The 15,852-nt window shown below is 44.5% G+C and overlaps 1 protein-coding gene across 1 annotated transcript in view; it reads left to right on the top strand.

The window, feature by feature from the left end:
* The window catches only part of HELZ (helicase with zinc finger), a 179,030-nt gene that overhangs the window by 234 nt on the left and 162,944 nt on the right, over positions 1 to 15,852 (top strand). The gene's annotated exons all lie outside the window — the stretch shown is intronic.

Genomic DNA, 15,852 nt, shown 5'->3' with positions numbered 1-15,852 from the left:
TTCCCAGCTCATTCTTAGCCCAAACCCTCATGACTCCTTTTTATCTTTGGGGGTGATATTGAAGAGTGGAATCCTTCATCATTAAACTGAAGGAACTTTAAAGACCATTCAATCCAACACCCCCAATTTGATGGGTAGGGAAGTGGAGTAATTAGCCCAGGGTCTCCTGGCAAACCAAAGCCTGGGTCACCCATCTCCAAGTCCCAGCACCTCCCAGTATCCTAACACTTCTGAAGAGTAGGCTCGCCACAAGAGAATTCATCACTGAACTGTGTACTTCTTGTTGTCTCTGCGAATGAAAAGCTCCACTCCAAAACTTCAACTACTAGAAATAAGGGAGTTAGACTTGTAGGCCCTAAATGCCATTGCCAGTTACAATAAGGTCTAGGAAGAAAATGTCCTCAAACATATTATCCTATTTTCCTGTGCCATTTTCCTGTGGAAGAAGTCTTTGTTCAATTGTGAATGCCAAAAATAGGTTACCAAAGTGTTTCTGGTTTGTTTTGTTTGTTTGCTCGTGTGATATCAGTTCTTAACTGCAACATGGGAGGTGAAAGGCAGGAAGAAAAGAAATGGGTATTTTTTAAACTCTCTACTTTAAAACTGAAAGCTTTGAAAGGAGTAAGAGCTAGCCTTGCTGCAGACTTTCTCTATCCAAGCCATGGCTGGAGATGCCTGTAACCATCAAACAATCATTCCCATTTTACATATGGGGAAATGACAGCAGAGAGAGGCAGAGGACTTGCCCAGGGTCATCTGATCGCAGGAAACAGCATTTCAGGTGACTTGTTCCAGCATTTGTGCTTCTAGTCACAGATGATGGGACTCTTCTCCAGACCTATTGAGAGGTATGGGTTCTGTCTTCAAGTTGGCTGCTTCCTCTTCGACAGTTCTGTGGCCTTTATTTCCTTCCTGCTCTGCTGATTCAGGACCCCAGGAAGCCTGGCTTCCTGTCAAGATCATTTTGAGGACTGCCAGCAGAAATGCAGACTCAGCAAAGCAGTGCTCACCACGGGAGAGGCTGCAAAAGGTCAGAGAACCAGAGGCAAAGGCAGACCCACAGAAGTGCTTGTGCACGCAAACATGCGCTGAAAATTACCTTCTAGGGGAGACAGGGAAAGGGGGTGGGTACAAGAACTGAAAAGCAAAACAACACGGATGAACCTGGGGGAGATTATGCCGAGAGAAATAAGCCAGACACAGACTGACAAACACTGCATGATCCCACTTACACGTGGAACCTAAAAAAGTCAAACTCTTAGAACCAGAGAGTAGAATGGTGGTCGTCAGGGGCCGAGTGGGGAAAATGGGGAGATGTTGGGCAAAGGGCACAAACTTTCAGTTTGTAATAAGTTGACTAAGTTCTAAAGATCTACTGTATGGCACGGTGACTACAGTTAATAATATGGTACGATATACTTGAAACTGGCTAAGAGAGTAGATCTTAATTGTTCTCACTCCCCATCCCTCCCCCAAAAGGTTAAAGTGATGAGTGTATTAATTAACCTGATTGTGGTAATCATTTCACAATGTATATGTATGTTAAGTCATCATGTAGTACACCTTAAGGAACTTGCTTTGTACAACCTAAAAGAAAAGAGTGGGCTTCCCTGGTGGCGCAGTGGTTGAGAGCCTGCCTGCCAATGCAGGAGACACGGGTTCGAGCCTTGGTCCGGGAAGATCCCACATGCCGCAGAGCAACTGGGCCCTTGAGCCACAACTACTGAGCCTGCGCGTCCGGAGCCTGTGCTCCGCAACAGGAGAGGCTGCGACAGTGAGAAGACCGCACACCGCGATGAAGAGTGGTCCCCGCTCGCCACAACTAGAGAAAGCCCTCGCACAGAAACGAAGACCCAACGCAGCCAAATAAATAAATAAATAAATAAAATTTATAGAAAAAAAAAGAAAAAAGCAAGAAACAGCAACTAGATAAGTTTGGGGATGCCAGAAATTCTTTAAAAGTCTATTTATTTCCTTTTAGAAAGAAATATTTCTGCCTTTATTAGGAAGGAGAAAAATATAGTCTTTTGTTTGTTAAATCTATCCACTGAGTTTTAAATTTTTATTTATTTGTTTTTAAATTGGGATGAAATTCACAAAACATAAAATTAACCAAAGTGCACAATTCAGTGGCATTTAGTACACATTCGTGATGTGAAACCCCCAACTCTAGTTCGAAACATTTTCATCACTCCAAAAGAAAACTCCATACCCATCAAACAGTTGCTGCCTCTTCTTTCCTGCCCCCAACCCCTGGCAACAACAGAAACTTTTACATAGCGGCTTAATGAGTTTGGGGACTTTATCCCTCATGGATGGTGGGGAAGAGTGCATGACAGGACCGTAAAACTAGACTAAGGGGCTGCTTCTTCCATTCTGCCTTCACTGAGGCTGGAAAGGAAAAATCCAATGGTGGATTTTGGTGCAAAGTTGCTGCTGCTTCTCCAGGGCAGACTGGTACCATGTGCCCACTCATACTGTCTCTTGCTGCAACCTGCACTTCTTGTCCCCCAGATTATTTCCCCCGACACCAAATAGTCTGGCCAGGGAGCAGTAGTAGGTAAATGTTAGGACCCTCCACAGAGCATCGAGGCTTAAAAAAAATAAGATAACATGATAAAAAAAAAAAAGCCAAAAACTCAAACATATAACATACAGGGTTTGCAAACATTCATCCCAATATTTTGTAACCTTTTCTGTTTCCTTTTGGCCATTTTAATTGTGAAATAGAACACACACAAAAACATATGAAACAGAGATGGACAGCTCATTGTTTTATCACAAAGCAAAGATCCACATTCCAGAACATTACGTAAGGCAACTCAGAATGCTCACGTATGCTCCCTAACCTTCCTTTGGAGGTGACCTCAGGCCTGAATTTTATGGCAATCATCTCCTTGCTAAGCATGTATCTTTCAACACTATAGCTGAATTTTCTTGCATTTCGAATTTTGTATAAATGGACCACAGGGTATGGACTCTTTTGTAACTGATGTTTTTGGCTCAGCATCCTTTGTGAGATTCATTCATGTTGTTGAATATAACAGTTGTTCATTCTTTTTCATGGCTGTGTAGTATGCCACTGTATGACTGTAGCAGTTTACTTACTTTTTTTATAGGTACACTTTATTTTTTATTTTATTTTATTTTTTTGCGGTATGTGGGCCTCTCACTGTTGTGGCCTCTCCCGTTGCGGAGCACAGGCTCCGGACGCGCAGGCTCAGCGGCCATGGCTCACAGGCCCAGCCGCTCTGTGGCATGTGGGATCTTCCCGGACCAGGGCACGAACCCGTGTCCCCTGCATCAGCAGGGGGACTCTCAACAACTGTGCCACCAGGGAGGCCCTATAGGTTCACTTTTATATAGTTTCTTTTTACCAGCTTTATTGAGTTATAACTGACAGATAAAATTGTATACATTTAAGTTGTACAACATGATGATTTGATTGTTTACTTATTTTCCTGCTACAGCTAACAAGTTTTACCCAACTTCTGGCTATTACAAATAATGCTGCTATGAGCACTCTTGTGTACGTCTTTTTTTTTTTTTTTTTTTTTTTTTTTTTTGCGGTACGTGGGCTTCTCACTGTTGTGGCCTCTCCCGCAGCAGAGCACAGGCTCCAGACGCGCAGGCTCAGCGGCCATGGCTCACGGGCCCAGCCGCTCCGCGGCATGTGGGATCTTCCCGGACCGGGGCACGAACCCATGTCCCCTGCATAGGCAGGCGGACTCTCAACCACTGCGCCACCAGGGAAGCCCTGTGTATGTCTTTTGATGTACAAGTTCACATATTTCTGTTGGGCATATTCCTAAAGTGAGACTGCTGGTTTATAGCATAGGTTCATTTTAGCAGATGCCGCCAAACAGTTTTCAAAGTGGTTATACCAATCTAAACTTTCACCCAGCTCTATTTGAGAGATTCCCTTGGTCCACATTCTTACCACCAGTCTGCTTTGTCAGTCTTTTAGATTTTAGCCATTCTGCTTGGCGTGTCATGTTATCTCATTATGATTTTAATTTGTATATCCCTGATTATTGCTGAGGTTGAACACTTTGAACATGTTAATTGTTCATTTGGATTTTTTTTTTTATTGGGGGGGAATTGCCTGTTGAAGTCTTTTACCTACTTTGGGGTTGTTTGTTTTTTCCTTTTTATCTGTGGGAGTTGTTTATATATTTTGGATATGAGCCCTTTGTTATGTGTTGCAAATATCTCTTCCTACTTGTGACTTGCCTTTGTGCTCCTTTTCTTTCTTACTTCTTTCTTTCTTTCTTTAATCAAAGTATATCATGATATGTTTACATGCACAGAAATTCTTAATTTTAATGCAGTTAAGTTTATTTATTTTCTTTTTGGTTAGTGGTTTTTATATGCTGTTGAAGAAGTCTTTTCTATCCTCAGGTCATGAAGATAAGTCTTCAATATTACCTTCTAGTTCTGAACTATCCAATATGGCAGCCACTTGTGGCTATTTAAATGAAAGTTAATTAAAATGAAATAAAAATTTAAAATATTCAGCCCTTCAGTTACCTGTATTGAACAGCACAGATGAGAGAATATTTCCATTTTCTCTTGGTCTAGAAGCTTTATTGTCTTGTCTTTCATAGTTAGATCTACAATCCACCTGGAGTTAATTTTTGTTTATGGGGCAGGGTGGAGGTAAGGTTTCATTTTTTTTCTGTAAGGGCATCCAACTGTCCTAGAACCATATAATGACAAAGACTTCCATCACTGGTCTGCAGTTTCACCTTTGATGTAAATCAAGCACTCAAATAGGATCTGCTTGTCTCTGTGTTCTCTCGTTTCTATGTATTTGTACCCAAACCACATTGTCTTCATTTCTGTAGCTTTATAGTAAGTTTTAATATCTGGTAGAGCAAGTCCACCTACTTCCTGTTTCTTCAAGAGCGTCTTGATAATTCTTAGCCCTTTGCATCTCCTAATAAATTCCAGAATTGGTTTATCATTCTATTGTGTTTGTATCTTTTGGTCTATTTTATACTTTTTTATAATGTTTGCCTTTGTCCTGACCATATATATATTGTATAGAATATAAAGTGTCTGTCCTCCAAATCTGTCAATCCTTGAATATAGTCCCACAGAATATTTGTTTACTTTCTATTTTCAAAAACTTACTATGGGCAATACTCTTTGGAAATAAATGTGTTGTATGAGCAAAAATATTGCAAGAAGATCAATATTTGGAGATTTTGATACGGTTGTATATAATCTATAGAGCATTTGTGGGTGAACTGACCTCTTGAAACTTTTTGGAGTCTTTAAACCCAGGAGTATGGTATGCAGGTCAGGGTGTCCAGAAACAGATGTTTAATGGAGTTTGGAGCACAAGAGTTTATGAGGGAAAAGGAAAGCAGCAGAATTGGGCAGAGGAAGAAATCAGATCCAGACCTGACAAAGCTTTGGCTACCCTGGTGTGTTTGGGAGCATTTATTGTTGTGAGAGTGTCCGGTGTTGGGCTGAAATGTCCATATGCTGAGTCATGAAACCCAGGCTGCCTGGGAAGGGCAGGAAGAGAGCGACCCTAGGCAAAGCAGCACTCAGCAGCTGAGGCAGGCCCCCGGGAGCTGCATGTCCAGGCTGTGCATTCCCCACAGCTGGGCAGAGTGTCCTTCCCTGAAGGAGGACTGGGTGTGTCTGGCACTTCCAGGTCTACATAGCTCATTCTTAAGCTTTTTAATTTTCTCCTCCACCTTCTTTCCTGGCAATTCTGGGATTTCAACTTTTCTAATAGTGAGTTTGCAACCGAGACCCTCACCAGGATGTTGAATCCTGTATCCCAGGAGAGCACTCCCAAGTCAATAGACTCCTCTGAACCCACATTTATATTCTGGCCCCCTTGACCAAGCACCCTTAGAATCCAGTCCCTGGCATACTGGCTGGGCTTGCAGCACTTTTGTGGGATATAACCCCTCAGCATGTCCCTAGCTGCCACAGACTGTGACTTAAGCTAGTGATAGGAATAGTGACTAAGGAGGGGGAATTCCGAGGAACCTAGGCTCTTCTGTGTGGTGTTCCAGCACATGGGAGTGCTAGTTCTTACTGGGGATTCGGGGATGATGGGCCACTTCTGCAGGCTCAGAAGGTCCACAGGAGTCCAGGAAGCCAAAATCTTCAGTGTCATCGCCCATATGTCTCTATCCCATCCAGGGCCTGACCAGCCTCTGCTGGGCGTTTAATCTTCATTGTCTTGTTCCTTAGCTTTCTCTGCCTTGTCGCTATAGGAGACAAGAGCTTCATTTTATGCAACCAAGGAGGCCTCTGGTTTTCACACCTGGCTTTCAACTGCCCATTACCTTCAACTCTTTATCATCTCTCTGTAGAACATCAATGATGCATATCAATAGCCATCCAGACCAATCATCTCTATAAAAACTATTTCCCCCATACGTCTCAAGGGCCTGATACACGACCTCTGCCAGTGCTTTCACTTCGACCAGGACACCTTCCTCATGTGCCAACAGAAGGATGTGAACAACAGAACCAGCACCTTGTGTCAAGGGCTGTCTGAGTCCCACCCACCTACCATCAGTAAGGGGGACCTCCTCGCTGGCTGGCTCTGAACCCCATCTTATCACCTGCTTCCTCAGATCTCTCCCGAGCCAGCCGTCACGGGTGAGAGTCTTCAGAAGCAGAGGCAGAGACCGACTTTGAGGTGCAAGATGTTTATGAGGGCTCGACACTTGGGAAAGGGAGGGGAGGCAGCAAGGTCAGGCACAGCAAAGGCTCAAACAGCAATGCTGGCCCCATGACACTCCGTCAGTGCAGCAGGGAGTGGCCAAGAGCTTTGGAATATCGTGCATTAGCTGAAAATGGCCCTAAGTATGTCCCTGTCCCGTGTGTCACTGGATGTATGCTCATGTAACCTCAGGCAAGGCAGCTCTCTGCAGCTGGAGGCTGCGTGCAGGCCACATCTACATGGCTGAGCAGAAAGCTCTTTTATTTTTGTTTTTTTGCGGTACGTGGGCCTCTCACTGTTGTGGCCTCTCCTGTTGCGGAGCACAGGCTCCGGACGCACAGGATCAGCGGCCATGGCTCACGGGCCCAGCCGCTCCACGGCATGTGGGATCTTCCCGGACCGGGGCACGAACCCGTGTCCCCCGCATCGGCGGGCGGACTCTCAACCACTGCACCACCAGGGAAGCCCAAGCTCTTTCTTGAAGGGCATCTAGATGACAGCTCCATGTCTGCCACACATGATGCCTCTCATTTATGTCAATTTCCACAATGGTTAGTTCTGCATAGAGTTCTGGTACACATTCCAACAGATACCTTCCTATGTATTCACTATTTTACCACTGTTGTAAGATTTATTATTTTTTTTTGGTGATTCCCCGTTATTTAAAAAAACTTTTTTTAACTAACCTATAGTTGATTTACAATATTGTGTTAGTTTTCAGTGTACAGCAAAGTGATTCAGCCATATATATACATATATATATGTATATATATGTATATATAAACATATATATGTATATTCTTTTTCAGACTCTTTTCCATTACAGGTTATTATAAGATATTGAATATAGTTCCCTGTGCTCTACAGTGAATCCTTGCTGTTTATCTATCTTACGTACAGTTGTGTGTATCTGTTAATCTCAAACCCCTAATTTATCCCTCGCCCCCTTCCCCTTTGGTAACCATAAGTTTGTTTTCTATGTCTGTGAGTCTGTTTCTGTTTTGTAAATAAGTTCATTTGTATTATCTTTTTTTAGATTCCATATATGCGATATCATATAATATTTACCTTTCTCTGACTTACTTCGCTTAGTATGATAATCTCTAGGTCCATCCATGTTGCTGCAATGGCATTATTTCATTCTTTAATGGCTGAGCAATATTCCATTCATCTGTCGATGGACATTTAGGTTGCTTCCATGTCTTGGCTATTGTAAATAGTGCTGCTATGAACATTGGTGTGCATGTATATCTTTTTAAACTTTTTATATTCTACCTGATTATTCTTTTATATAGTATATACTAGTATGTAGAAATACATTTTAATATTGATGTTAGTAACCTTACTCACCTCATTTGTTAATTCCAATTGTTTACTTGTGGATTTTTAAACATATGTATCAGGTCATCTTGTAAACAGTGTTTCTTCTTTTCCAAACGTATACCTTTTACTTTTTTCTTGTACTGCTTTCTGCACGGGCCTGGTCCTCCATTATGACGGTAAATAGAAGCGGTCAGAGCAGGCATCCTTGTTGCCAGTTCAAAGGGAGAGCTTTCAACATTTCACTACTTGGTATGATGCTTGAAGCTTTCTACACTATTTGGTGTGTTTGTTGAAAATTTTGCACACACTTTATCAAGCTCAGAAAATTCCTTTTTATTCCTATTTTGCTAGTACATACATTTAAAAAATCATAAATAGTGCTAAATATTATTCAACATTTTTTTCTGACTGATTTTTATTTATTTATTTATTTTGCAGTACATGGGCCTCTCACTGTCATGGCCTCTCCCGTTGCGAAGTACAGGCTCTGGACACGCAGGCTCAGCGGCCATGGCTCACGGGCCCAGCCGCTCCACGGCATGTGAGATCTTCCCAGATCGGGGCACAAACCCGTGTCCCCTGCATCGGCAGGCGGACTCTCAACCACTGCGCCACCAGGGAAGCCCCTGACTGATTTTTGAACGTTAAACTAAACTAACATTCATAGAAAAGCCCACCTTGGTTGTGATGTATATTAACTTCTTTACATACTCCTGGATTCATTCTGCTGATCATTTGTGTAGTTTTACATTAAAGTTTATGAGTGAGATTAGCCTGTTATTTTTCTTTTTGGTAATGTCTTTGTTAGGTTTTGGTATCAAGGTTGTGCGGACCTCATGAAATGGTTAGGTATTATTTCCTTTTTCTATTCTTTGAAGGAAAATTAGATTGGTGCTATTTTTTCCTTAAATATAACTCAGTGAACTCACTGATGAAGCTGTCTGGGCCTGGAGTTTTCTTCGCAGGAAGATTTTATATTATAGACCTAATTTAAAATAGTAGATATAGGACTAGTCTGGTTTTATATTTCTAATTGTGCCAGTTTGGAAAATTGTATTTTCAAGGAACTTCTCCATTTCAATCAAATTTTCAGATTTATTGGCATACAGCTGTTCATGACGTTATCTCAGTGTCTTTTTAATTATTGAAAAATCTGTAGAAATGTTCCCTTTTTCATTTTTTGGCATTATTTGTGCTTTAACTAGTCCCAGGAGGAGTTTATTAATTTTATTAGTCTTTTCAAAGAATTAACTTTTGACTGTTTCCATTTATTTACACTTTCTTTGTGCTTAAAGGAATCTCTCAGAAGAATACTTTGCTTATACTTTTTTTTAAAACTTCCTTTATATCTTCAGAAAGGAAACTAACATTTTTTAAATTATTATTTTTTTTAAGTGTATTTATTTTATTTTATTTTTGGCTGTGCTGGGTCCTTGCTGCTGTGCGTGGGCTTTCTCTAGTTGTGGTGAGCGGGGGCTACTCTTTGTTGCGGTGCACGGACTTCACACTGAGGTGGCTTCTCTTGTTGCGGAGCACCGGCTCTAGGCATGCGGGCTTCAGTAGTTGTGGCTCGCGGGCTCTACAGAGCAGGCTCAGTAGTTGTGGCGCACGGGCTTAGTTGCTCCGTGGCATGTGGGATCTTCCTGGGTCAGGGCTCGAACCCATGTCCCCTGCACTGGCAGGCAGATTCTTAACCACTGCGCCACCAGGGAAGCCCCTACTTTGCTTATTCTTATTTCAGGTTCATTTTTTTTATTACATGCTTTTAAAAACTTTCCATGTTTGCATGGCTCTAGCTACATCTTTTTTTTTTTTTTTTTTTTTTTTTTTTTTGCGGTATGCGGGCCTCTCACTGTTGCGGCCTCTCCCGTTGCGGAGCACAGGCTCCGGACGCGCAGGCCCAGCGGCCATGGCTCACGGGCCCAGCCGCTCCGCAGCATATGGGATCCTCCCAGACCGGGGCACGAACCCGTATCCCCTGCATCGGCAGGCGGACTCTCAACCACTGCGCCACCAGGGAGGCCCTCTAGCTACATCTTAATTCTGGGATGTAATATTTTCAAAAGCTTCCAGTGTAAAATATTTTCTAGTTCCCACTGTGATTTTCTAAATCCATGAGTTATTTAGGAGTATATAGAATTTTCAAATATGTAGATATTTTCTTAGTTTTTTTCTTGTTTTCTATCTTAATTGCATCACTGTCTGAGAATGTACTCTGTATGATTTAGAGCATTTGAATTTGTTGAGACTTGTTATATGGCCCAGCATTTTCATAAACATTCCATGTAGACTGGAGAAGAATTTGTGATCTGCAGTTGTGGGTGCAGTATTCTCTATATACCTATTAGGTAAGGTCTGCTTATCCAGTTGTTCAGATCTCTTTCTTACTAGCTCTCCATCTGCTCGTTTTAACAGTTACTGATATATGCATCTTCCACTATATTTGTAGATTTGTCTCTACCTTCTTGCAATTCTGTCCATGGTTTTGCTTTCTATATTTTGAGGCTATGTGTATTAGGCACACACAAATTCAGAACTGTTATGTCTTCTTGGTGAATGAAGCATTCCATCATTATGAAGCATCCCTCTTTACTTCCAGTCATGCTTTTTTGCCATAATGGCTACTTTCTTTTTGTAGTTTTTGCATGGTTTGTCTTTTTAAATTTTTGTTCTTCTTTCAAAAATTGTGGTACAATGCACAATTTACTGTCTTAACCATTAAAGTTTTTTAAAATTGCAGTAAAAACTCGGTTAACATGAAGTTTACCATTTTAGTCATTTTAAAGTGTACAGTAAAGTACATTTACATTGTTCTGCAATTAATCTCCAGAAGTCTTTTCATCTTACCACACTGAAGACGCTATATGTGTATCCAGGTAACAATTCCCCATCCTTCCTTCCCACCCCCTGCTTGGCAATCACCCTTCCTACTCTCGAAGAATTTGTCTACTCTAGATGCCCTCATACAAATACAATCAGACAGTTATTTGTTTCTTGCTGCTGGTTTATTTCACATAGCACAACGTTGTCAAGGTTCATCCATGTTGTAGCATGTGTAGCATTTCCTCCCTTTTTAAGGCTGAGTAATATTCCATTGTGTGTATATACCACATTAAAAAAAACCTATTCATCTGTTGATGGACACTTGGGTTGCTCCCACCTTTTTGTGATTGTGAATAATGCTGCTATGAACATGAGTGTTTAATATCTGTTTGAGTCCTTGCTTTCAATTCTTTTGGTTATATACCCAGAAGTGGAAGTGCTGGGTTATATGGTCATTGTTTAATTTTTTGAGAAACTGCCATAATGTTTTCCATAGTGGTCGCACCATTTTACATTCCTACCAGCAATGCACAAGTATTTTAATTTCACTACATCTTTGCCAACACTTGTTATTTTCTGTTTTTTGTTTTTGTTTTGATAACAGTTGTCTAAATGTGTGCGAGGTGATACTTACTCTGGACTTAAGTTGCTGTCAAAAGCAAAGGACCTTAGGGCACAAGGACCCCAAATCTTAGAATCACCTCCCTGTTCTGTCTACCCCTGATAGTTTTCACTCTTATTAACCTACCAGATGTTTCCAAGCAGATGTTTTGAGGAATACATTGTCTATTTTGTTTTAGTAGTCCTTAGTGGGAGGGTTAGTCTGAATTATCTGGACCACCATCACTTCTTTTCTGTATTGCAAGAAGAAATGAAGTGGGCCTTAAAGGTAGAAGGAGAGTAGGAGTCCATGGATTTAATATTTCTTTATTTTTTAACCCATGTTATTTCCCACATCTATATTTTAAGTAACCTGGAGTAGATATCCTGGCTGAGTACTCGCAGTAGCTCACATTAACAGGCAGTGAATTTTGTTTTTTTGTTTTGGATTAAGTGGGAATAAAAAGAGAAGAAAATCCATGGAAGAAAAAGGAGTGGAAGAAGAAGGGGAGAGAGAAGGAGGACCTAGAGGGATAGAGATGGAGAAGGCAGAAAAGCGGGAAAAAGAAAAGAGAAAGATGAAGCGGGGAGAACAGAATTAAAGGAAGCTCCATTTAGTTTTACCAAGACCTGTAGCCAGCGCTTCTGTAGAAATCCAGAGTTACTACCTGCTTAACAAGCAAACAAACAAAAAATTCCTTTCACATTGTCCTTTCCTTGCCAACCATTCACTTATTTTCATGACTGGTCGTGGAAAAAGGAAACTAATTCATTCACTCAACAAACATTTATTAGGTACCCACTATATGCCAAGCTCTGTTCTGGGCACTGAGGAGAAACAAATGAACAAAACCTACACAAGCCCTTGCCCTCACTGAACTTCTGTTCTAGTGGGCCACTGTACCCAAGGTACAGTGATTGAGGTGCTAAATGCTGTAACAAACAGATCACAACTTCTCAGCAGGTTAACATAATAAAGGTCTGTTGTCTGCTCAGCTGAGAGTCCTTGCATGTATTTTTGGTCATGCAGATCTGCCCTGCTCATTCAGAGTCACACTTCTGCTTCACGTCTATTGGCAAGAACTAGTCACATGGCCCCAAAGGCAAGGGCATGGCTGGGAAATGTAGTTCCCAGTAACAAACACAAGTCTTTGGTGATCAGCAAACTGATTCTTCACATGGAAAGATACAGACAAGAAACTGAATAACAAATTATTTATTACTTTCAGAGGTGATAAATGCTATGGGAAAAATGCAGGAAAGAAATAGAGTGTCTGGGGGGGGGAGTATTGAAAATTTAAATAGACTGGTGAGAGACGGACTCACTGGGCTGAGCAAAGCTTGAAGGAAGCAGAGGCGTGAGCCATGTGAATATAGGGGAGACGGTGTGACTGGAAGAGGAAACACTCAAAAAGGAGCCCATTATGGCTGAAACAGAGCCAGTGGAGAGAGGTAGGAGATGAGCTCAAACCAATCAGAGGCAAATCGTGTGGGACTCTAGATTTATCCTCTGAATGAGATGAGAAGAAATCAGAGGAGAGCTAGGATTTGATCTGCACTTTATCGAGACCAGTGTGGTGGCTACATTGGGAATACACTGAATGGGGGCAAAGGGAAGGAGATAAAAGTGCATGGGACCAGAGCGGCAACAATGGAGGTGATGAGAGATGTAGGTTGCTAGATACATTTTGAAGGCAAAGCAGGATTTGTAGATGAATTGAAGATGGAGTTTGAGAGAAAGACAGGAGTGACTGTGGCCTGAGCAATTAAGAGATGGAGCTAGGGAAGACCATGGTGGAGCACGTTTGTGGGGGAAAGTCAAGAACTCACCTCTAGACATGTTGAGCTTGCGACGTCCATGCGAGTTTCACGTGGAGACGCTAAGAAGCTGCTGGACTAGGGTCTGAAGCTCAGGAGAAAGCCCTGGGCTTGAGCTACAGGTTTAGAGTCCTTTCTCAGGGTAAAGACGCTATTCAAAGCCTTGAGACCGAAAGAGAAGGGCAGGCAGTGTAGTTGAAAAAGAGAGACCCAAGGACTGAGCCTTAGGTCTGGACAGAATAAGATGTGGCCATTGCTGGGGATGGGGAGAAAAAGAGTGAGGGAAGGAAGCGGGCGTGAGTGGGGAATTATTTGGGGCTGTGGTTCATCAGATCAGAATCAGAATGGAGCACCATTAATGGTGACCAAGGGGTCTGTTTCCCCCCAACTCCACTCCTACCTGCCTGCCTCTAGCTGTGTACAATCCCAGTGGTCTGATGATGGGCAGGGCCGTCAGCTGCTCATTCCATGCTTCTGCACTCTTTCACCACCACCCCTCGCTCTCATAAAGGTTTGGTCATTCATTCAACAAATCTTTGCTGAATGCCTATATATGTGCCAGGCCCTGAGTGAACAAGCTAGACAAGGCCTGTGCCCTTCTGGAGCTTATACTCCATAAGGGGGCTGGGGCAGATAATAAACAATCAACAAATAGACAAACAAGAACATTCCTAATCCAGGGTAAAAGAATAGAGAATGCCCTGCTTTGGTGCAGGGGATCATGAAAATTCTCTTCCAGGAGGGGACATCCGAGCTGAGACCTGAGCGCTAAAAGGATGATGGCCATCAGATCTGGGGGTCAAGGATCTGGCTGGAGGGAGGCTTGCAGTGCTGCAGGGGAATGTTGAAGGCCAGTGTGCTGATCATGGTGAGGAGCCCCCTCACATGGGACCTTGTAGGCTATGGTTAGGAATTTGGTTTTATTCTAAGTGTGACGAGGACACCTCCCGTGGGTTTAAGCAGAGGACTCACGTGACAACATTTCACAGACCTCACTGGGTTGGTCAGATGGAGAGCAGACAGTAGGGGGCAGAGTGGAGGCAGCGAAAGGAGTTAGGAGGGTTTTCGAGCTGAGGCCACAGGTGGCATCTTGCACTAGGATGGGCCAGGATGCACGCTGTCTTGGACGAACGGGTGGGTCAGGCAGCCACATATATCAAGCTCTTCTCTGGGTCCAGGCCTATGCAAGGCCAAGAAAAGCACCTCCTAAAGAAACATGGGCGAGGTACAGTCCTTGCCCTCAGCTTACTGAATGCTGAATTACAGGAAACTCAGACCACACATATTAAGGTGCCGGGTAAACACAAAGCAACCAGTAAGTCAGTGCATAGGAGGGGCTGACTAGGTGCAGAAGGGGGACTGGAAACAGTAACTGGCTACCTCGTAAAGGGGAGACTTTGGAGCCTTCTCCAGACGGGCGGGGCGGCTCATTTTCCAGCGGGCAGCGGCAGAGGGTCGCGAGCAGCGCTGCCTCCCCGCCCCCAGCCCACGGCCCCGCGTGGCGGCGGGGCCTGGATTGTCCAAGAACTTGGCTCCGGGCTCCAGTTTCCCAACTCACTCGGAGCTCAGAGAAGCGGTGACTCAGGCGAGGGCCCTCCCGGCACGCCGCGTTCTCAGCCGGCCTGCAGTGACTCACCACCTCGCTCCCTCCCTCACCGCTGACCCCGGGCCAATCCCTTAAGGAGTCTACACCCCACTCTTCTCACTTGGCCGGGACAATTGCCTGGTAGAGTTTTTAGCTCCCCGGGGGCAGGGCTTCTGTCAGCAACCGTCCAGGTTCCTCGAGAGAGGCTTCTCCTAGGGGCTGGTGGAGCGTAAAACCCTTGGGTGGACCCGAAGGCCCCAGGCCCTCCCCGTGCACCGAAGGAGGGCTTTAATGCCTGTGCATTCTTCTAATTTCAGAGCCTTTCAACAGCATTTTATACCGAATACAATTTCGCAAGTCTTGGTGTCCTGGAGGAATTTTCCCTTGGACACCTCTTGGTCAAAATTTGCTTGGGGAAAACAAAAAAGCAACCAGAGTAGGCCCCCAAAGTCTGCAAAGCAGAGACCAGTGGCAATGGGAGGTGAGGGTGCGGCGGACTGACCAACGGGCCCCGGGGCAAGGGGACCACCGCGCGAAGGCGCGGGCCGAAGCTCTGCTCGCCCGCGCAACCGAAAGCGGGCGGCGAGTATCGCGAGAGCGCTCAGCTCCCCTGCAGCGAGCCCTCGGGCAGGAGGAGAGGCCCAGGCGGCGGGCGTGGGCTGCGGGGTCGCTCGCCTGGTTCCCCGGTTGGCATCTCGGCGCCCCTACTTCCAGCGCGCCCCGTCGCAGCCAGGCGACCTGAGCGTCCCCCAACCAGCCTTGGGCCGGAGTGCTGCCCGCAGTCCTCCGCTCGCCCGGCCGCCGGCGCTCGCCGCCCGGGCGCCAGCGCTCGCCGCCCGGATGGGACCCGGCAGGTGGACTGCGGCGGGCGCACCCTCCTTCCGGCCCCGGCCCCTCTCCCGGACCCTCCCTCGAGCCCTGGCGCGCCTCTGCTCCCCGGCCAGAGCTCGCCATCTGCGTCCCCGAGTTACCTGCCTCGGGAAGTCCCAGTTCGCAAGCAGCCCGG

Source organism: Mesoplodon mirus (genome assembly GCF_964341445.2).
Source record: "Mesoplodon mirus genome assembly, chromosome: 18".
NCBI lineage: Eukaryota > Metazoa > Chordata > Mammalia > Artiodactyla > Ziphiidae > Mesoplodon > Mesoplodon mirus.
This window is presented reverse-complemented; position numbering and strand designations above follow the sequence as displayed.